The 24,126-nt window shown below is 44.6% G+C and overlaps 1 protein-coding gene across 2 annotated transcripts in view; it reads left to right on the forward strand.

Annotated features, from left to right (window-relative positions):
- LOC121271738 (lactosylceramide 4-alpha-galactosyltransferase-like) overlaps positions 1–24,126 on the forward strand; it is an 80,697-nt gene that overhangs the window by 16,709 nt on the left and 39,862 nt on the right. The window contains exon 2 of one of the 2 annotated variants that reach the window (XM_041177970.1): positions 21,617–21,724. The exons of the other annotated variant lie outside the window; for it this stretch is intronic. The gene's annotated coding sequence lies outside the window, so the exon portion shown is untranslated. The remainder of the gene's footprint in view (positions 1–21,616; positions 21,725–24,126) is intronic. 2 annotated transcript variants of the gene reach the window in all.

Consider the following 24,126-nt stretch of genomic DNA (forward strand, 5'->3'; position numbering starts at 1 on the left):
GCCATATCTGCAGTTAAGTGTCAATGACTTAGAGTCAATGAGCCGGAGGCCAAGCTGCCGACTCTGTGATGCATCATGGAGGAGGCAAGTTAGCTGGGCATATTGTTCCAGAAGGCAGTCACTCCCCTTAGGCTAGGATCTTCTGGATTGGTCAGGGATAGGAGGGTGTGACTGCAAGTAAGGCAGGCATGGGGATTGAGAAGATAGGAGTGGAGGAGCCTTGGCCTTTGCAATTGTCCAACAGGTTTGCGGCTCTTGCAGATTGTATGGATGAGAGTGGGGGCTGCAGGATGGATAAGCAAACTGACCAGGAAGCCATTCCAGCAGGGAGAGAATAGGAATGTCGTGGTAGTAGGATATTGGTGTCATGCCAGTACAGGCATGAAGATATTACATTTTTTTTAAAAAGCCTTTTCAAAAATAAGCTACACTGATTACGGAGATTTCAGATGGCCATGACTCACTTACCTGGATAGTTACGCAGGAAATGTTAGACAGGAAAAAACAGTCCTCTCTCCTGGGTGATTACACAGCTGACCTCGTCAATCACTCACGCTGATCCCTGCTGCCCTGCCCTGACTCTCTACTCTGCCATCTGACCCACCCTGCACCTTAACCACTTATGTCACTCACACTCATTCACTAACACAGTAAAAAGCCTTTTAAATGTCTCAAAGCTTTTCTGTGTGTCAATGAATGAAGTCTTACCAAAATAAGGGCAGGCAGTGCTGCAAAAAGAAGGCGTGCTGGGTTCCCCCCCACCGACATTCCTGCACTATGAAGAAGGACTCTCGGAACAGTTACGCTCTGCATTTCTGAGATGCCTGATTCGGTCGTTCAGGCCAGAAATACAGCGCTCTGGTGCAATAAAAGGAAATGGGACTGGAGTGGCAATCCTACAGTGACTGCCACCTCTCAGAAGTTTCAGCCCAACATGTGTGATCTGACAGTCATGGCTACAAGACGACAAAGGCTGGGATCTGAACATTCAAGGGTACATGATGTTTCGGAAGGACAGGAAGCCAGCAAAAGGTGGAGGGGTAGCTCTGTTAATTAAGGATGATATTAGTGAGAGACGAACTTAGCTTGGAAGATGTAGAATCAGAAAATACTGGAAAAACTTAGCAGGTCTGGCAGCATCTGTGAAGAGAGAAACATAGTTAATGTTTCGAGTCCATATAACTTCTTCAGAGCTCTGAAGAGAGGTAGAAATGTGATGGATTTTATACTATTGAAGAGGGTGTGGAGCACGTCGAGCAAAACAGAAGGTCAGGGATCGGTGGGAATGCACGAGAGATGTGACAAAGATGTCATGGACACAAGACAAAGGGAGTGTTAATTGTGGTGTTAAAGACTAAAGAAGGTGCTACATTTAATTGGAGGAAGAGGTGGAGCTATCTGCCTCAGATATAGATGTAACCGAGGAGGATGAGGGAGACAATGGGATGAAGAGAGGTGTGCCTTGGTACCTAGAACTGGCTCAGTTGATGATGCCATAGTCAATAGGGAGGACCCAATATGAGCTGCTTCTACTAAGCCACACTGAGGATATAGATGCACCCTAGGAAACAAGTGGCTATCCAGCCATCACTAGATGAGTGCCTTTGATACTATTGCCACTTCACGTCTTCCAGGAGATGTCCATTCTGCCACAAGAGATGAAATCTAAAAGTGCCCTTGAGATTCTTTGGCAGCACAATGGTTAAAGTCTTCACTTTCACAAGTTGGCATCCAGCCATCTGGAGGGACTGACCATGAGATCCCTTGCGACAGAGGGGCTGGTAAGTGTTTCTTGGAGGCTGTCAAGTAGACAGTGAAGAAATCACCGAGTCACTCACCAAGGCCTGGCCCCTGTGACGAGAGTGCACCTGTGCTGTGTTAGTTGCGAATCTGGACATGCAAATATCATAGAAGCACCAACAGAAATGCTGCACCTTGAAGCTTGGCAGCATAAAGTAACCTTATTGTCACACACGTGCCAGGCAATGACCATCTCTAACATGAGAGAATCTAAACATCTCCACTTGGCATTCAGTGTCATTACCATTGCTGAATCCCCCTCTATCAACTGGGGGCTGATGAGAAACAGAACTTGACTGACCATATAAATATCGTGGCTGCAAGAGCAGGTCAGAGGCTGGGAATTCTGTGGCGAGTAAGTCACCCCCTGACTCCCCAAAGCCTGTCCGCCGTCTGAGGATGTCAGGAGTTTAACACAATACTCTCTCCACTTGCCTGGATGAGTGCAGCTCCATGTCAGGAAGATGCAATAAATTCCAATAACATTGTGAATTGTTATAAAATAGTGGTGTCTGTGTGTGTGAGAGAAACTTAATTGGATTAAAGGCAGCTGGTCTGAAGGCTTTGATGTAAACATGGGGGAAGTTTAGAATGTAAGGTGTGAAAGGACATTTGCATTTTTAAATAAACGGTACTAGATTTTTTTCGAAGGAGGGGTGAAATGTGTCCCTAGCCAGATGAAGTTTAGCATCAGTATGTTTATTTTTTCCAAAGATTACAGGTAAAACTTAGTACTATGAGAGATTTTTATTATCAGGAAGGTAAAGTCCAAAGACATAGTGAAACAATGGAGATTTGCATTCAAAGGGGAAATATGTATAAAGGAACGAAGGCAGCGTGTAAGGGTAGGTCTACAATGTGAAAAACCTTCAGCATCTATGTCTCAAGCTGCTGTTTTCAAAGAACTGAAGCTGAGAAAACTTGCTTTGAGTTCGACTGGTTCAGGGTATCGTGTTTCTTTGCTTGGGTCTTTTAAAACCTGTGTTTTACTGTTGCCTTAACGGAGGTCAGATTAATTAAGGGAGCTAGGAGTTATCATGATAGTAATTTGTAGATCTTTGTATGCGTTTTAAAATCATTTCTCTTATTAATAAGTGTTTAATATAGTTTTGTAAAACCCTATAAGAATTGGTGGTCTTGTTACTAATGAATTCAAGGCACGCATCTTGAAATTTATACAAATTGCAAAACAAACTCTAGCAGTTGTTTCAAGTTTCCCTTTTGGATTTGAACAACTCAGCATTTACTATCGGCTATGCCACAATACTCAAGAAGCTCAACACCATCCAGGACAAAGCAGCTTGCTTGATTGGCACTCCATTTTGCACCCTAAATATTCACTCTCTTGCCCACTGGCACAAGATGCACTGCAGAAACTCACCAAGGTTCCTTCAACAGCATCTTCCAAGCCTGTGACCTCTACCACCTGGAAGGACGTGGCAGCAGGTGCATGGAGCACCAGAATTTTCAAGTTCCCCTCCAAGCCATTCACCATCCTGATTGCTGTTCCTTCACTGTCACTGGGTCAAAATCCTGGATCTCCTCCCTAACAGCACTGTGGGTGTACCTACACCACATGGACTGAAGCGATTCAAGAAGGGGGCTCACCACCACCATCTTGGGGGTAAATAGGGGCAGACAATAAATACTGACTGATCCATTGATGCCCACATCCCATGGTTGACTGCTATCAGCTGTGGATATATCACTGAGCACCCAACTTGACTATGACGAACATGCATTGCTTCATTCTTCACAACTGCTAGGTGACTGGGGGATGGACTTCTGGCTGCAATCTTCAGTGCCACTGTTAAGATTGTGCATTTGTATGTTTACCTGGTTATTGTATGCACCACTAAGCAAGTATAGACCAATACACCCATCCTTTGATTTATGTAGTGTATTTACAGAAAATAGAAAAGTAATACTTAACAAAGTGAGATATAATGCTCCATGTGAACCATTAGTGATTGAGCTCAAACACTCCTACATGATGCCTTGGAGGAGGGGGAGACAGTCTGTTCACCTCCCAGGGTGTAAGGCATTAAGGAATGTTGTGGCTGGCCTCTTTGTGCAGCTACCCTTTGGGGACCTACCTAAGGCTGTGGGACCTGGAATTCTGCAGGGGGATCTGTGGTCACTATAGCATGTACCACAGATGAGTGCCCTGGCAGAGGGGCCAGGGAGCTGTGGAAGATCAGTGCGCAGAACTGTTCATAACAGACTCCTGCTCCTCTGCAACCTCCTCAGCCCTAAGTTGACTTTCTGGAGGGTTGGATGTGTTGGGCTGCTGGGGCACAGCTGTCTTCCATTCCAGCATCTATTGTGCCACCAGCGAGAACATCCTGTTATGTGTATGCAGCTCTGTTGTGTTCTTATTAATGAAATAAGTAATGGAACTTGCTTATTGTCTAAGATACAAAGCACCAATCACTCATAAGGGATTGGGGTAAACACATTGTGGGTTAATTTGCTAAGACTAGGCATATGAGAGCAGTCTTACATAGTTGAGTAGCTTGGAGACGTTAGGAGCTGTGTGTGTGCTCTGCTCAAAGCAGAAACAAAACTAAGATTGGATCACATGAGGACTGTTACTTGTAATGATCTCTAGGCACACCAAAAACTGAAAATAACACTTAGTGTGCATGACAGTTGGGCTTGACATTTGTGCAATTGTTGAGTAACGGTGCACTTGGTAAAGTAGTTGATGATGACGATGAGTCAGCATCATGAACATGAAAGAGGATGGATGCGATTTTAGACCAAGGATGGGTAGGAACTTCATGTGGAATCAGTGGTTCTTTGTGCTGACTTGGCCTATGCTCTTGACATGCTTCTCATTTCTTGATGACGACTTCTATGTCATTGTTTATATCTGACCAATAAACTGTCTCCTTGCAAATCCTCTCCTTTGATCTATGTCCATGTGTGAGTGATGAAGCTGCAAAGATTCCATATGATGACCTGCCAGCCTTTAAAAATGACTGCCTGGGAGATGCCTAGCTTATCCCAATAAGACCAAAATGGTGTCACGTGTTCGTGGACATGCCGAATTGAGTCAGGCCATCCTTCATTGATGGTTTTCCACAGTTTCTGTCGTGTAGAATCTTTTGCTGTTTCTTCTTGTAGCTGCTGGCTGTTGCGCAAAATGTACCAAATCAATTTGGAGAACATCTACAAGTTCGATGTCAATGAAGTCAACTTGTAGTTCTAAGGATAGACCTTCTGTTTTCACTTCCTCACACTGCGAGGATCACTTCATACTTGTGTCCATCCTTGAATAGCTCTTCAATGCTCTTTTGTTTGGATTTGCCTAACAGATCTTTCTGGAATGTTTTCATGGAAGTGGATGCAATACCAACTCAACAATTCTGTCTGCCAGCTCTGTGTTTGAAAAATCACAGTACGTATCCTTTTCTCTGCATCTGCTGATGAAGTGGTCTATGGATTCTGTGGGCTGTTGTCGAAATGACATGAACTCTAATCCATGAATATTGGAAGTTTAACTTGATTCTGAACCAGTCTTTCAATGCAGTCCATGTCTTTGGGGATCCTTTAGCTCTTTTCCTGTTAATCCTGACGTGTTCAGCCTGTGTGGACCTTCATTTACAATTGTTAGGTGAATTTTTATGGTTTGCTTGTCTGGTTCAGACATACCTGAATCAAGCAACCATAGCTCTGTAAACAAAAACAGAATTACCTGGAAAAACTCAGCAGGTCTGGCAGCATTGGCGGAGAAGAAAAGAGTTGACGTTTCGAGTCCTCATGACCCTTCAACAGAACTGTTCAGTGGTAGGGTCATGAGGACTCGAAACGTCAACTCTTCTTCTCCGCCGATGCTGCCAGACGTGCTGAGTTTTTCCAGGTAATTCTGTTTTTGTTTTGGATTTCCAGCATCCGCAGTTTTTTTGTTTTTAACCATAGCTCTGTACGCTGTTTAAACATTTTGAATTCAAATAGGTCAGCTGCATCCAAATTCAAGCTTGGGGAATTTTGTGGACATTCTGACAGTATCCCTTTGACCTTCTGTAGTACCTGGGATGAGTGTCCCTGTAGCCACTTTTGTGCATTTTTCCGAAGCTTCACCCACAAAGATGAGTTGTGGTGGAAATACATCATGAAATAATGGAGTCTTTGCTTTTTATTCAATTTATTGTTCAGCAACTCCAGAAGCTGCCCATTATAATCATAGCCTTCTCTGGCCTGATTTTTCTGACTTTTTGTTTGACTCTCCCTTGTTTGCTATTGATCTGGCTAACACCTTGCTCACTTGCCTTTCCTGACTGAGCTAACCTGGTGCTGGTGCTCTTGACGCGCTCACTCATAGAACTGATAATTACGGTGCTGCAGTCTCACCACTGGGGATCTGCCTGCTGACCAGCTCTTTACTTGAGCACTAACTCAACGCTGTGTCTCCAAATCTTTCCATCGCAGTCACCTCATTGCTTTGTCAACCCTCTGGTGCTGCGATTTTATTGCGGCTTGACTAAAGCATAAAGGGTCGTCTCATGCCATGTAGCATGATCTAAAGCAGTTTACCATGTCATACCTGTGCTTAATCTTATCGCCACTGTCTTCCCAATGCTGATCACCATGTCATCGTCTAATAATGATACAAGTCCTTGAGCTTATTGCTGTATATGATGCAAGGGATTGAGTACATACATTGTGGGTTCATTTACTAAGACTAGGCATATGAGAACAGCCTTACATAGTTGTATAGCTTGGAGACATTAGGAGTTGTGTGTGTGTGCTCTGCTTAAAGCAGAAGTGAAACTAAGACTGGGTATCATGACACATTTCACTTCTAGTGATGTCATGCTGATATCCCTTAAAGGCACATCACAGCAAGCTTCTCATGTATTCCCTGGAGGACAGTGCTCATACTCTGAACTGATTGCTCCCGGCTACTGAGTGAGCCTTGTTCCCTTTGCAGCAATTCACATTGCTCTTGCATCCACTGGGAGTGATGCTGAATGCGACTCTTCATGAGATTGGTCAGTCTCTCATATTAGAACTCATGTTGTTGAGCCCCCTAGACAAGGTCAAGCTCATCACTGCAATGGACTCCTCCACTCACAATGCAAGAAAGTGTAAATATCTCGGGGAGCTCTGCCAGATGTTTACACATCATTTGTACGGTGACCCATAAAAAGACTCAAGGCCTCACTCCTTTGCCAATTAGAGCATCATCATCACAGCCCTCCCTATTCCAAGGGGAGCCGCACACAGATGACTTTGGCTCAGACATTTCCTGCACTGTGTGGTGTCCTTCACACGTGCACCCAACTCTAAGCATGCGCTACATCCCTCCACAGTGCTAATATCTGTGTTGGTGGATTGTGGGCTGGTCAGATGGGGCGCTGCTTCCTCAGACATTCCTTCATCCTCCTCCTCTGATGCCTGAGGGAGGTTCTGTGTCTGGAGGCGTGAGAGTGTGGTGACGAGATCTGTTCGAGATACTACATAAGATAATGAGGGTAATCCTTGCTTGTTGCAAGCAGGTCATCATCAAAAACAATATGAGTAGAAGCCTTGGCCCGGATCCCTTCGTGCTCTACCATGAGCCAAATGCCCATATGGCTGATCCTCCTCCCCTGTGCTGAACAACCATCATCACCACCAGTGAAGCCATGATCAAGGGTATCTTTAAGACCATCTTTGGCGTTTGCATTGGGCGATTCACCATCTCCTACACTGGCCTGGGAAGGCACACACGCTGTCTGTTTGGCCTTCTCATCAACCGGAAGTTCACCTGCCCATTCCCTGTCTGGGCCATCGCCTTAGCATCTTGTGAGTTCTCTTCCTGCAAGTGAATGTTAAAGACAGTTTTATGGACATATATCATGCTTGTCAAAGTGGGTATTCAGATGCTATCCCATACAAAACATATGAGAGTGTTATGCCCATTCATTCATTCTTGTTGTTGGTGATGTATGTGAAAATTGTGCCTCATCTGAAGACTCAGTATCTGAGACCCAAACCAGGGGCAAATGTATGCTTCAGCCAAAAATCTCACCTTGCCTGAGTGCAGCATGTCGTGGAACTGCTTGTGGCACTCAATCCATGTACAGACATATTTGCCTGATGTGCTCATCATTGCAGCAGTTGCCTATCATGCTCTCTTCATGACAGCAGGAGAGTTCCTGCTACCTGCTGGATACAGAGGATCCCCCTGGACTTCAACTTCTTGCACTAGGATCTCCAGGTCCTGGTCGCAGAATCTGGGTACATTTAATCCCTGAGACTCAGGCATGCTGCTGCTCTAGAACATTCTGCCATGACGATGAATAAAGCACGTGACTGTGTCATGATTCTCTCTTTATGCCATGCTACTATATACCCATGTGCAGTCACCTGCTGGAACCTTTTCTCGAGTAGTGCACAGACTTGTTGGAGATTCAGTTTGTGGGTTGTGTGTGGTGTGTGAACAACCCAGAATGTTATGGTGTGGTCGGGAGCTTATGGGGCCCTTCTGGAATACTCCCTTGGAGTCATATTCACCTGCGGGAACAGAGAACAGATGTCATGGTTATAAGCGAGGCAGTTTTGGGTGCCCACACTTGAAAATGTGACAGATAAAATGGCATGTAGCAGGACATGAAGGATCCTGAGGTACCATGCTGATTTCACTTGCTGTACAATGTTATGGCCTGTTGTAATTGTGAAAGTGCTGACATCTCTGTGGTTGAGTGTGGTGGATCTTTGCAAACGCTGAGTGTCAGCTGTGTGAACACTCATTACGAAAATTTAGATGCAAATGTGTATGGAAGGCACGTAAGGCTCAAAAATGACCAGCTGGGTAAGATTGAAAACTTAAACTCACATGACAATGCAATGAAGTCTCCTCCCATGCAGCCTTGTGACCCCTTCACAACTTCCTTCCGTTCTCTGAGTGATTTGCATGGTGGCCCTTTTACATAGGGCCTGAGTCATGAAAGATCTACCTTCTAAACTGCTCCAGCCTCTGCCTCTGAAGTGTTTCCAGGGTCGGCTGGTCCAATTTCTGCCCGCACTCGCCTCCTGACAATGAAAATCGTGCTTCTGGATCTTTTTTTTCCCGGCTTCCTTTATACACCTCAGGAATGAAAATCCAGCCCAAGAAATAGCAAAGGTGAGAAGCCACTTGTGGGAGTAGCTTATAGGCCTCCCAGCATTAACTACACTGTAGGCAGAGGTGTACAGGGGAAAATAACGGGGGCTATGGATGATTTTAATCTGCATGTAGATTGGGCAAATTGGATCGGCAAAGGTAGCCTGCAAGATAAGTTCTAGAGCCAACCAGAGAGCAGACCATTCTAGACCTGGTAGTGTGAAATGAGGCAGGTTTAATGAAATGACCTTTATAATAAATTAGCTGTTAGATAGCCGTGAATGTAACATGATTGAATTTTGCATTCAGTTTGAGGGAGAGAAGGGTGAGAAACCTGGGCCCAAAACTAGCATCTTACCCTTGTAATTTCCTGTATTTAAGTTTATGGGGACAGAGTTGGCAAAAATGTACTGGGCAAATAGGCTAAAAGGTAGGACAGTAGAGAACCAGTGGCAGATATTTAAGGAGATATTCCATAACTCTCAACAAAGATATGTTCCAGTAAGAAAGAAAGACCCCAGGAGATGGATGTGCCACCCGTGGTTAACTAAGGAAGTTAAGGATAGTATCAAATTGAAAGAGGAAAGCATACAATACTATGAAGATTAGTGGTTGGTCAGAAGATTGGACAGATTTTAGATATTAACAAAAAATGACAAAGAAATAATGAGAGAGAAATTAAACTATGAGAATAAGTTGGCTGGAAATCTAAAAGTAGATAGTAAGAGTTTCTCAAACTATTTAAAAATAAAAAGGGAAACTAAAGTGAGTGTTGGCCCCTTAGAGGGTGAAATTGGGGATTAATAATGAGAAATAAGGAAATGGCGAAAGTGTTTAACAGATTCTTTGCATCTGTCTTCAATGTAGAAGACACAAAAAATCCCAAGAATATTTGAAAATCAAGAGGTAAATGGAGGGGCAGCTTAAAACCATCACAATTATTAGGGAAAAGTTACTGGGAAAACTATTAGACCTAAAGGTTGACAAGCCTCCTGGACCCGATGGCTTTCATCCTGGGTATTAAAGGAAGTGGCTGCAGATAGTGTTGGTTGTAATCTTCAATGAATATAGGCCCAACCTGCTCAAACTTTCCTCATAAGATAACCCCCTTATCCTAAGGATCAGTCATGTGAACCTTCTCTGAATTGTTTCTAACACAATTTTATCCTTTCTTAAGTAAGGAGGCCAACATTGACAGAGTAATCCAGTTGTGGTCTCACCAATACCCTGTGTAACTTTTCCCTAGTAATTGTGATTGTTTTAAGTTCCCCTCCTTTTTACCTCTTGATTTTCAAGTATTCTTGGGATTTTTTGATGGTTGAATGCATCAATGTAATCTTCCAAAATTCCCTAGATTCTAAAAAGTCCCAGGGAATTGGAAAATCACTAATGTAACATCTCTATTCAAGAAAGAAGAGAACAGAAAGCAGGAAAATATAGGTCAGTTAGCTTAACCTCTGTCATAGGGAAATGCTAGAATCCATTATTAAGGAGGGAACTGCAGGACATTTAAAAAATTATGATACAATAAGGCAGAGTTAACTTATTTTTATGAAGTGGAAATCACCTTTGACTAATTAGAGTTCTTTAAGGAAGTAATGAGCAATATGGATAAAGGGGAACCTGTAGATGTGGTGTACTTGGATTTCCAAAAGGCATTCGATTAGGTGCCACACCCAAGGCTACACAAATAAGAGCTTAAGGTGTAGAGGGTAACATTAGCATGGAGAGAGGATTGGTCAGCTAACAGGAAGCAGAGAGTAGGGATAAATGAGTCGTTCTTGGGTTGGCAAGATGTCACTAATGGAATGCCACAGAGATCATTACTGGGGCTTCAACTACGTACAATCTATATCAATGACTTGGATGAAGTGGCTGAAGGTATGGTAGCTAAATTTGCTGATGACACCAAGATAGGTAGGAGAGTAAGTTGTCAAGAGGACGTAGACTCCACAGAAGGAATTAGGTAAGTGAGTGGTAAAATTTGGCAGATGGAGTATGAAAAAATGTGCACTTGTCCACTTTGGCTGGAAGAATAGAAAAGCATTATATTACTTGCTAAGATAAAAGCAAAAAACTGCGAATGCTGGAAATCCAAAACAAAAATAAAAACACCTGGAAAAACTCAGCAGGTCTGGCAGCATCTGCGGAGAGGAACACAGTTAACGTTTCGAGTCCGTATGACTCTTCAACAGAACTAAGTAAAAATAGAAAAGAGGTGAAATATAAGATGGTTTAAGGGGTTGGGTGGGTGGGACAGGCAGAGCTGGATAGAGGGCCAGTGATAGGTAGAGATAACCAAAAGATGTCAGAGACAAAAGGACAAAGAGGTGTTGAAGGTGGTGATATTATCTAAGGAATGTGCTAATTAAGGGTAGAAAGCAGGACAAGCAAGGTACAGATAGCCCTAGTGGGGGTGGGGTGGGATGAAGGGAAGGGATCGAAATAGGCTAAAAGGTAGAGATAAAACAATGGATGGAAATACATTTAAAAATAATGGAAATAGGTGGGAAAAGAAAAATCTATATAAATTATTGGGGAAAAAAGGGGGGGATCGGAAAGTGGGTGGGGATGGAGGAGAGAGTTCATGATCTAAAATTGTTAAACTCAATATTCAGTTTGGAAGGCTGTAAAATGCCTAGTCGGAAGATGAGGTGCTGTTCCTCCAGTTTGCATTGAGCTTCACTGGAACAATGCAGCAGGCCAAAGATGGACATGTGGGCATGAGAGCAGGGTGGAGTGTTGAAATGGCAAGCGACAAGGAGGTCTGGGTCATGCTTGCAGACAGACCGAAGGTGCTCTGCATATCGGTCACCCAGTCTGCTTAGTTTCATACCCTTGCGCCCTCATCTCAATGAATTTCGGGCTCCAACCTGACATTGTCATCAAACCCGCTGACAAGGGTGGTGCTGTTGTTGTCTGGCGCACTGACCTCTACCTCGCAGAGGCTGAGCATCAACTTGCAGACACTTCCTCCTACCTCCCCCTGGACCATGACCCTACCACTAAACATCAAGCCATTGTTTCCAGGACTGTTACTGACCTCATCTCCTCTGGAGATCTTCCTTCCACAGCTTCCAACTTCAACCAACCATGATGGCCCGCTTCTACCTCCTTCCCAAAATCCACAAACAGGACTGTCCTGGCAGACCGATCATGTCAGCCTGTTCCTGCCCCACGGAACTAATTTCTCGCTATCTTGACTCCATTCTCTCTCCCCTTGTCCAGTCCCTTCCCACCTACATCCGTAATTCCTCTGACACCCTACATCATATCAACAATTTCCAGTTCCCTGGCCCCAACCGCCTCCTCTTCACCATGGATGTCCAATCCCTCTACACCTCCATCCCCCACCAGGATGGTCTGATGGCTCTTCACTTCTTCCTCGAACAGAGGCCCGAACAATCCCCATCCACCACTACTCTCCTCCGTCTGGCTGAACTTGTTCTCACACTGAACAATTTCTCCTTAAACTCCTCTCAATTCCTCCAAATAAAAGGTGTGGCTATGGGTACCCGCATGGGCCCCAGTTATGCCTGTCTTTTTATGGGATGTGTGGAACATTCCTTGTTCCAGTCCTACTTTGGCCCCCTCCCACAACACTTTCTCCGGTACATCGATGATTACTTCGGTGCTGCTTCATGCTCTTGTCTGGATCTAGAAAAATTTATTAATTTTGCTTCCAATTTCCACCCCTCCATTTTCACTTGGTCCATCTCTGACACTTCCCTTCGCTTCCTTGACCTCTCTGTCTCAATTTCTGATGATAGACTGTCCACCAATATTCATTACAAACCTACCGACTCCCACAACTACCTCGACTACAGCTCCTCACACCCCGCTTCCTGTAAAGACTCCATCCCATTCTCTCAGTTCCTTCATCTCCATCGCATCTGTTCTAAAGATGCCACTTTCGAAAACAGTTCCTCTGACATGTCTTCCTTCTTCCTTAATCGAGGTTTTCCACCCATGGTGGTTGACAGGGCCCTCAACCGTGTCTGGCCCATCTCCCGTGCATCCGTCCTCACACCTTCCTCTCCCTCCTAGAGCCATGATAGGGTCCCCCTTGTCCTCACTTATCACCCCACCAGCCTCCGCATTCAAAGGATCATCCTCCGCTTTTTCTGCCAACTCCAGCATGATGCCACCACCAAACACATCTCCCTTTCACCCCTCCTGGCAGCATTCCGCAGGGATCATTCCCTCCGGGGCACCCTGGCACACTCCTCCATCACCCCCTACACCTCAACCCCTCCAACGGCACCTTCCCATGCAACCGCAGAAGGTGCAACACCTGCTCCTTTACTTCCCCTCTCCTCACTGTCTAAGGGCCCAAACACTCCTTTCAAGTGAAGCAGCATTTCACTTGCACTTCCCTCAATTTAGTCCACTGCATTCATTGCTCCCAATGCAGTTTCCTTTACATTGGAGAGACCAAACAGGGACTGGGTGACCGCTTTGCAGAACACCTTCGGTCTGTCCGCAAGCATTACCCAGACCACCCTGTCGCTGGCCATTTCAACACTCCACCCTGTTCTCATACCCACATGTCTGTCCTTGGCTTGCTGCATTGTTCCAGTGAAGCTCAATGCAAACTGGAGGAACAGCACCTCATTTTCCGACTAGGCACTTTACGGCCTTCCAGACTGACTATTGAGTTCAACAATTTTAGATCATGAGCTCTCTCCTCCATCCCCACCCCCTTTCCAACACCGCCCCTTTTTTTTCAATAATTTATATATATTTTTCTTTTCCCACCTATTTGCATTATTTTTAAATGTATTTCCATCCATTGTTTTATCTCTACCTTTTAGCCTCTTTCGATCCCTTCCCTTCACCCTGCCCCACCCTCACTAGGGCTATCTGTACCTTGCTTGTCCTGCTTTCTACCCTTAATTAGCACATTCCTTAGATAATATCACCACCTTCAACACCTCTTTGACCCTTTGTGAATATCTTTTAGTTATCTCTACCTATCACTGGCCCTCTATCCAGCTCTGCCTGTCCCACCTACACCCCCGCCCCAATCAGCTTATATTTCACCTCTTTTCTGTTTTTACTTAGTTCTGTTGAAGAGTCATACGGACTCGAAACGTTAACTGTGTTCCTCTCTGCAGATGCTGCCAGACCTGCTGAGTTTTTCCAGGTGTTTTTATTTTTGTTTTATATTATTTGATTGGAATGAGATTGTGGAACTCAGAGGGATGTGGGTATCCTGGTTCATGAATCAGAAAAATTGGTAAGCAGGTGCAGAAAATGTTTAGAAAGGCAAATGGAGAGTTGTTTTTATTGCAATAGGAATCAATTATAAAGGCAAGGAAGTTTTTAGCTGTAGTTGCACAGGGTATTGGTGAGACCACAACAGGATGATTCTGTCAGTTTTAGTCTCCTTACTTAAGAAAGGATAAAGTTGTGTTAGAAGCAATTCAGAGAAGGTTCACTTGACTGATCCTTAGGAGAAGGGGGTTATCTTATGAGGAAAGTTTGAGCAGGCCAGGCCTATATTTATTGAAGTTTCGAAGAATGAGAGGTGATTTTTGAAACACATAAGATCCTGAGAGTACTTGACCAGAGTAGATGCTGAAAGGATGTTTCCCTTTCTGGGGAGTCTACAACCAAGGGACACAGTTTAAAAATTAAAGGTTTCCATTTAAAATTGAGGGAAGGAAATGTTTTTTCTCTGAGTGGTGCTAGTCTATGGCTTCTCTTTCCTAGAATGAAGTGGAATCTGGGACACTGAATATGTTCAAAGCCAAGTTAGGCAGATTTTTGATCAAAAAGGGAGTCAAGGGCTATCGAGGGGGGCAGACAGAAAGTGGAGTTGAGGTCACAGTCAGATCAGTCATGATCTTATTGAATGGGGGAGCAGTCTTGAAGGGTTGAATGTCCTACTTCTGCTCTTAGTTTTTGTGGTCCTAGGAGAGTGAGCTGCTTTGGGAGAGGAGGGCAGAACCCAATGGTACTTTGTGGTCCAGCCACATGTAATGATAAATGGCGAAACTAGTTCGCTACTATAACATTTAAGTTTGCGTTCCTTAGGCTTGAAGGGAATGGAGGTGGGAGCTGTACCGGGAGCAATGACCAGATTTGGAGAGAGTAACTGCTTAAAGTGGGGACCACAGCATCAGGAACTGAACTGAACTAGCTATATAAATACTGTGGCTACAAGAGCAGCTCAGAAGCTGGGAATACTGTAGCGAGTAACTCACCTCCTTACCCTGCAAAGCCTGTCCAGCATCTACAAGGCACAAGTTAGGAGTGTGATGGAATACTCCCCACTTGCCTGGATGAGTGCAGCTCCAATAACACTTGAGAAGCTCGACACCATCCAGGACAAAACAGCCTGCTTGATTGGCACCACATCCACCAACATTCACTCCGTCCACCACCGATGCACAGTAGCAACAGTGTGCACAATGTACAAGGTGCACTGCAGGAACTTGTCAAGGCTCATATAGCAGCACCTTCCAAAACCGCAACCTCTGCCACCTAGAATAAGGATAGCAGGGCGCATGGGGTCACCTTTTCTGACTTGGCAATATGTTGCCATTCCTTTATAGTCACTGTGTCAAAATCCTGAAACTCCTGGCCTAATAGCATTGTGTATTGCAGCAGTTCTAGAAGGCAGCTCACCATTACCTTCTCGAGGGAAATAAGGGATGGATAATAAATGCTGTCCTTGTCACATGAATGAATATAAAAAAAAGTGGTAAGGGCAAGGGTGTGATTGAGTGGGAGAAATACAGGGGTGAAAGGAGCCCTGCTTTTCCAGTGCAGGTTTGGAAAGGGGTTATGAGGAATACATGGAAGAATATAAGAAAGTTGGAAAAGTTACACATTGAACCTACTCAACAGTTAAGTTTTGATGCTAGGATCAACTTGCTCATTAATAAACCAAGACTTGAAATTATTAATGAAGACAGAAGTAGAGAACGCCTGGGGTTGTAACATGCATCCTGTAGCTGCTCAGAAACAACCAGGAGCCATCAGCAAGTATGTTTAATGTGTTGTTTAGAAGTAGTTCTGCAAATGTATTCAAAAGCCAATCAATCACATCATTTCCAGGTCACCAGCCTCATTATGTTTCAATCCAAACTGCAGCTGAGCAAGCAGTGACTCAAACGCAGGAAAATTGGGATCACATTGATTTTACAGGAGGCGGAGCAGTGATAATTACCTTCTGGCTGTTTATATTGGAGACTGCAGGAGCAGAATAACAATCCTAGGGAAACGTGGAGCATTAATGACTCCAGAATTTCCTCTTTCACGCCATTTAAGGATCCCTAAACTGTACTTGCACTATTGCTATGGTGCAAATTTTCTGGAAAATCTATCTCCTTGGTTTTTGTCACGCTCATTCCCCCAAGTTTGCTCTCTTAGATGCATTTTTGTCCATCTGTTCTAAAGATTTGCTTCTGTTCAGCCCCATGTGATGATAAATAGCGAAACTAGTTCGCTACCATAACATTTAAGTTTGCGTTCCTTAGACTTGAAGGGAATGGAGGTGGGAGCTGTACCAGGAGCAATGACCAGATTTGGAGAGAGTAACTGCTTAAAGTGGGGACCACAGCATCAGGAACTGAACTGGACTAGCTATATAAATACTGTGGCTACAAGAGCGGCTCAGAAGCTGGGAATACTATAGCGAGTAACTCACCTCCTAACTCCCTAAAGCCTGTCCAGCATCTACAAGGTACAAGTCAGGAGTGTGATGGCATACTCCCCACATGCTGGATGTGCACAGTTCCAACAACACTCGAGAAGTTCGACACCATCCAGGACAAAGCATGAGAGTCCCTGTGGTCCCCTGGAGTTGCTTTGGCTTGGAGAGGTATGTCCTGATTTTAATTCTGAGGCTTTTTGCCTCTCTCGGGAGATGGTGTGGCTGTTGTTGAGGAGTTGCGGGGACAGGTGTGTTGGTGCTCAGTTGCACCCTGTAAAAATGGAAAATGCTTGGCTAATGAGCTGATCTGTTCCTGATATTTTACCTGATTGTTTAAATCCTTGCCCACTTGCTCCTCACTGCCAGGACATTGGGACTGGTTCAGTTCAGGTGAAGCCCATTACATCTAAAATTTATTTGCCCCCAGAACTCATCCCAGTGTCCGTGAAAGTGGAAACCCTTCCAACTACATTTAGGATCAGCAAGCTCCAGGATTGTCCTGGTGTTTCTGGGAATTGATGGATTAATCCCCTGCACGTTGCTGTGAGCCAAACAGGAGAAAAACCATAAGGCATTAAAAAATTGTTTTCTTTGAACACTTCATTTTATTTATACAAAAAATCATAGCCGGGGCAAGGCTGCTTTACTAACATTCGAGGTGAATCCAATTGGCTCACAAAACACGACTCCTTTTCCAATTGGTGAGAGAAAGCAAGACACTGAGGGGTGGACCAATGATGGAAGAGTTGTCTTGGTAGATCACGTTATAAAACCTCCAGGATTACACTCAACCAGAGTTGGCAACCCCAGACATCACAGGTGTGCATGTCCACTCTGCTTCCTTTACACTACTGCTCTTCAATTGCTGATTTTTAAAATATTTTTAAAGCTGACTCATGAAAGGATCGAGAGCGAGATGGCACAGTTTTAAAGTAAATGGCTAAAGTGATATGAGGGAAAATTTTTCCACGCAGTGAGTGATTAGGGCCTGCAATGCATTGCCCAATGATATGGAGCCTGGGTCAATCAAGGCATTCAAGAGGGAATGAAACTTTTTTTTTATTCATTCACGTGATATGGGCTTCGCTGGCTGGGCCAGCATTTATTGCCCATCCCAATTGCCCTTGAGAAGGTGGTCATGAGCTGCCTTCTTGAACTGCTGCAGTCCATGTGGTGTAGGTGTACACACACTGATATTAGGAAGGGAATTCCAGGATTTGGACTCAGCGACAGTGAAGGAATGGAAATATATTTCCAAGTCAGGATGGTGAGTGTTTGGAGGGGAACTTCCAGGTGGTGGTGTTCCTGTCCATCTGCTGTCCTTGTCCTTCTAGATGATAGTGATCGCGGGTTTGGAAGGTGCTGTCTAAGGATCCTGAATTCCTGCAGTGCATCTTGTAGATGGTACACACTGCTGCTACTGCTCGTTGGTGGTGGAGGGAGTGAATGTTTGTGGATGTGGTGCCAATCAAGCAGGCTGCTTTGTCCTGGACTGTGTCAAAATTCTTGAGTGTTGCACTCATCCAGGCAAGTTGGGAATATTCTATCACACTCCCGACTTGTACTTTGTAGATAGTGGACAGACTTTGGGGAGTCGGGAGGTGGATTACACGTCACACGATTCCTAGCCTCTGATCTGCTCTTGTAGCCACAGTATTTATATGGCTAGTCCAGTTCAGCTTCTGGTCAATGGTAACCCCCAGGATGTTGATAGTGGGGGATTCAGTGATGGTAATGCCATTGAACATCAAGGAGCGATGGTTAGATTCTCTCTCGTTGGAGATGGTCATTGCCTGACATTTGTGTGGTGCGAATGTTACTTGCCACTTGTCAGCCGAAGCCTAGATATTGTCCAGGTCTTGCTGTATTTGGACATAGACTGCTTCAGTATCTGAGGAGTCGTGAATGGTGCTGAACACTGTACGATCATCAACGAACATCTCCACTTCTGACCTTATGATGGAAGGAAGGTCATTGATGAAGCAGCTGAAGATGGTTGGGCCAAGGACACTACCCTAAGGAACTCCTGCAGTGATGTCCTGGAGCTGAGATGACTGACCTCCAACAACCACAGCCATCTTCCTTTGTGCTAGGTATGACTCCAACCAGCGAAGAGTTTTCCCCCTGATTCCCATTGACTCCAGTTTTGCTAGGGCTCCTTGATGCCGCAGTCTGTCAAATGCCGGCTTGATGTTGATGGCAGTCATCCTCACCTCACCTCAGGAGTTCAGCTGTTTTGTCCATGTTTGAACAAAGGCTGTAATGAGGTCAGGAGCTGAGTGGCCCTGGCGGAACCCAAACTGGGCATCAGTGAGCAGGTTATTTCTGAGCAAGTGCTGCTTGACAGCACTGTTGATGGCTCCTTCCATTACTTTACTGATGATGGAGAGTAGACTGATGGGGTGGTAATTGGCCAGGTTGGATTTGTCCTGCTTTTTGTGTACAGGACATACCTGGGCAATTTTTCACATTGCCGGGTAGATGCCATTGTTGTAGCTGTACTGGAACATTTAGGGGCGTGGCAAGTTCTGGAGCACAAGTCTTCAGTACAATTCAGTACTATTCTGAAAAGGAAGAACATGTAGTGTTATGGGGCGATGGTGGGGGAATGGCACTAGGTGAATTGCTCAAGCAGAGAGCCGGTGGAGACATAATGGGCAAAATGGCCTCCTTTTGTGCTGTAATGACTCTGTGATTCTGTGAACTCCTCAAGCCCCTTTTGCAAGACCTCCAACCTACACCTCCCTGTGGTCATAAACGGTTCATGCTGACAATTTTTCAAAATCTCTACCTCCCCTCCTGCCTCTCACTTCCTCGCTACCTGGGAGGTCACCAGCCACTTGGGCTTCCTCTTCAATTGGTGGTGGTTTAAATGGGCATGCTGGCTGGGGGCAGGAAAGGGAAGGGAATCGGTCTGGTCTCTGATTCTTGCTTACCACATACATGTGTTGAGAATAGATGAATCAGGCTGTGAGGTACCTCTTTTGGGTCCTGCTGAGGTTAACAGCAAGTAACACATATCAGCTGGAAATTTGTGGAGAATTGGAAAATATGGAGTACCTCTATCACATATTGATGGATTATTTTGTGAATTAATAATGGCCTGAGCCATGAATTCGTTACAGTTCTTGCTATTCCTGGGCCAGTGTGTCACCATTCCTTCTCCGTTATTTCTCTAAATCAAAGTGTGGAGTAGGGGACATCCCTGAATTACGGTGTCTTTATTAGTGGCTTGTTAAAAGTCTTAGTGCCTCCTTGAGTCATGATGATAAGTGGAAGTTGCAGACTTTTGGTGCCCTGTTTACATTTGCACTGTTTCATAAACACTGATCACCAGTTTGAGACTCCATTCTTCTCAAGTTACTTCCTTATTTTTATTTTTAACCCTCTGCCTGCACTGTTGCTTTAACAAGAACACAAGGACTGCCACTACTGACATACCAGAGATTCCGGAGTGAAGTAGGCAGGTATTGGCCCACCTAGCAACATGTCGGGCCAGCCACGGCTCAATTGGTAGGACTGTGGTCTTTGACTCGGAGGATTTGGATCCCACTCTAGGGCTTGAGCCCATAACCCAGGCTGTCACTCCAGTGCAGTGCTGAGGAAATACTGTTTTTCAGATGAGAGCTTAAACCAAGGTCCTGTCTGCCCCCTCAGGTGGATATAAGGTCCCATGGCACTATTTGAGGAAGGATAGAAAGTACTTTCATGTTCCGGTCACTGTTTTACCCCTCGCCCAACATTACTAAAAGAGATGTTCTAGTAATTTATCTCATTAGTATTTTTAGGAGCTTGCTGTGCACAAATTGGTTGCCAAATCTCCGTAAATTACAACAGGGACTGCAAAAGTGCTGCATTGACAGTAAAAAGCTTTGGGACGTCCCGAGGCTATGAAAGGTTTTGTATAAATACAGTTTCTTTTCTCCTTTTTCCTTTGTTTTGCAAACGAGAGAGGTGATAATTGACCTGAGTTGAAACAAAGTGCTGTATGTGGAAGGACTGTGGCTGCGTGGGAGTGGCCTGTTCCAGTGTTGTGCACAGGGCGTCTTTCTATGGTTCATGCTGCACTTTTATCCTTTTGGAGGATTCGTGTCAAACAGCGATGGTACTGAGCCACTGAAACATGATGTATAAAGGCAGGGTCAGAAAGTAACACCTGCTCCTCTTTCTGTCAGCGAAAGTGAGGTGCAGCAAATGTGGGTTAATGAGGTTGAGTCCTTGAATTTGTCTGGCTGGACATTCGTGAGGAGACTAGTATCAAAACCAAGTTATGTGTTTATTTAAAATAAAAACAGAAAATGCTGGACAAACTCAGTAGGTCTGACAGCATCTGTGGAGCGAGAAACAGAGTTAATGTTTTGAGTCTGTATGACCTTTCTTCAGAGCTAAAGAGAAGTAGAAATGTGATGAAATTTATATTGTTTAAGGGGGGATGGAGCAGGTGGAGCTGGCATTTAAGCTATATGTTTATTTGTTCATGGGATGTGCATGTCACTGGCTAGACCAGCATTTATTGCCCATCCCTAATTGCCCATGGGTCTCTTGCTCAAAACAGGACATTAATTTTTTCCTCATCTCTGTCTTAAATGAGGGAGTCCTTGTTTATAAACAGTGACTCCTAGATCTAGATACTCCCACAAGATGAAGCATCCTCTCTCCATCCACCCTGTCAAGTCCCCTCAGGGTTTTATATGTTTCAAACAAGTCGCCTCTTACTCTTCTAAACTCCAGCGGTTACAAGCCTAACCTGTCCAGCCTCTCCTCATAAAACAGCCTGTCCATCCCTGGTAATAGCCTCATAAACCTTCTCTAAATTGCTTACAATTTCCAATTTAATAAATGTTTGCTGGGTTTTGTGTTTTAATCCCTGGATTTGAAATGCAGAATGAGGGGTGATGTTAAACTCTGAGCAGTTAGTTGGTGGTAGGTCTGCCAATTGGTCAAGGGTCCTGTTTATCTAAGGGAAGAAAATGATCCAGAATTGCTGCAGTGCAGGTTGTGAAACGTATGAACAGCAGAAACATAATGGAGTAGAATTTGACTAGTTTACCCCATCTCAGTGCTGGAAAATGGAAACACGTGGTACAGTGGGATCACCAAAACACGTGTAATCATCCCAGCACCCCATGTACCAAAAGCCTAATTGGACTTCCTCCATCAGTGGACCTGTGAGTATTTGACCTTGTTTCGTGTATTTACTGTATTCAATGTGTATGAAGTTGTGTGCATTCATTGCTCTTGTTTCCAGCTTGTTTCAAATCATTTGGGAGAAACTATTACAGGAAGAGAACAATTATAGTGAGAAAAAATTAATGACTTCTGATTCCATATATAAATAAATGGATGTACAGAGTAGTGTAATAGCTCTGTCAGCCCCCTATACCATACTTACTTACCCACTTCACCCAAGCGATTAATATATGATGTAAAGCTGAGGTGTCAGTACAGACCCTTGGGGAATGCCACTTGCCACCTCCTGCTAATGAGAGAAAATTCCCTTTATCCTGTCTCCAAATTAATTACCAACCCATGTCTCAAGTTTAGCTGTAGTACCATGCACTGTTATTTTTGTTAATAATCTCTTGTAGTGAACCTCATCTGTTCTGGAAGTCCAGAGAGGCATCATCATAAACACTACCCTCTCCACCATGTAAGTGACCTCAATGTGTAAATGATTTAGTCCAGCATGGCCAACCCTTCACAAATCCATGCTGATTCTGGATCAGTTTGACTCATTCAGAAACTCAGCTGCTCTGTTCCTGATGATAAATTGCAGTAATCTGTTTTCGCATCGATGGCTGTCACTTGATTCAAGGATGACGTCTACGCAGAGTTACGAATTTCTGCTATGGGTCTTTGTGTGACTGAACAGGCGATTCTCGTCCCATAGATCTTTGGGGGCATGGGGCAGGATATCCCGTGAGGTAGTGGGGTCCGGAGACAGGATTGGCTTCCTTTTCTTTCCTTCTCTGCCATATCATTAAGATGTTGTGACTCAAAGCACGATACAGCTTGATGGACAAGTTGTCGCCATTTTGAACAGATGGCAGTGAGCTCCTCCCAGTCATTAATGTTAATGCTGCCTTGCTTCAAGGAGAGCTTCAGAGTGTCTGTGAAACGTTTTCTTTGTCCTCGCCTGGAACTTTGGTCATTTGAAAGTTGAGAAAACAGGACCTGGCGGGGAGATGCTTTTCAGCCACCCAGAGCATGTCCAGTCCATGTTAACTGATTTTGCAGGAGTTTTGCCTGAATGCATGTGGAGCTGGCTTCAAGAAGGGCACTAACGTTTATTCAAAGGTCCTCCCATTGAATCTGGAAGATGCATTGGAGGTATTGAGAAATTCCATCAGCTAGTGCTCTTGTGTGCTGCTGATGCACATTCCTGGTCTCACTGCAGTACATAGGGTAACAATTGCTCTGTACACTAGGACTTCTGTTGACTTGCGGAGGTTTTGTTGTCAAAAACTCACTGCTGTAATTTGTAGAAGGCTGAGCTGGTGCAGCAGATCCTGTGTTGGATCCCCTTGTAAAAATGATGCTTGGCTGAGAGCCCAGATATCCATTACTCTTGTTGAAACAGCTGTACCCCAGAGAAAACATTGCTTGATTGACTTCACAATGTTTATTTACACTAATTTAAGTGGTTCAAGGGTTTGTGGTTTCTGTTATTGATACTTTAAAGGATGATATTTTTATTGCCTTGTACTTGATATTTTTCTTGACTTTTTAACATAATGGGAATCAATGACTTTTTAAAAAATGTTTTTTTTACACATCCTACTGTCACTATAGGGTTCATTGGTTCTCTACAGTGTATAGTGGGTCAATGAGCATGGAAGTGCCGTAGATTGCATAGGGGGTATGAAGAGTCATGGGGATGGGTGGAGTACCAGAGACTGGCATAGGGGGCATGAGATGGCCTGGATAGGGCACGAGGAGTGTGTAAGGGGTGAGGGTTGGAGGTCCTTAGTGTTTTTATTTTAACTGGGATGAAATCTCACAGCATTGAGGCTGGTCTTTTAAACAGCCTGCCTCGGTACCCAGCAAGCCCTATGGATGCCTTCCAACTTGTTCCTGGGTTGGCTAGCCTGACTCCAGCTCCCTCCCATCCCCCCACCCGACAATGAAGATCCCACCTTTGCAGGCATTTTCTCCCGAGATGGGTGGGACATGCCGGGAATTTTCCCAACTCCCATTCCCTGCTGCAAGGTTGAAAATTCAGGCTGTGAAGTACAAAAGCACGGGAGATATGCTAAAGCTTAATAAATCACTGGTTCAACCCTCCAGTTGGAGTATTGTGTTGAATTCTCCAGGGTGTCAAGGCTTTGGAGAAGGGCTGAAGAGATTTACTGGAATGGTACCGGGGTGATGGACTTCAGTTGAAAGATGTGTTTGGAGGTTGCATCACACTGGAGGTGGCAGAGGATGATCTGTTGAATACGGAGGCTGGTGGGGTGGAAGGTGAGCACAAGGGGAACCCTATCATGGTTCTGGGAGGGAGGGGAAGGGGTGAGAGCAGGGGTATGTGAAATCGATCAGACACCGTGGAGGGGCCCATCAGCCATGCTGG

The sequence above is a fragment of the Carcharodon carcharias genome, chromosome 2 (genome assembly GCF_017639515.1).
Source record: "Carcharodon carcharias isolate sCarCar2 chromosome 2, sCarCar2.pri, whole genome shotgun sequence".
Lineage (NCBI taxonomy): Eukaryota > Metazoa > Chordata > Chondrichthyes > Lamniformes > Lamnidae > Carcharodon > Carcharodon carcharias.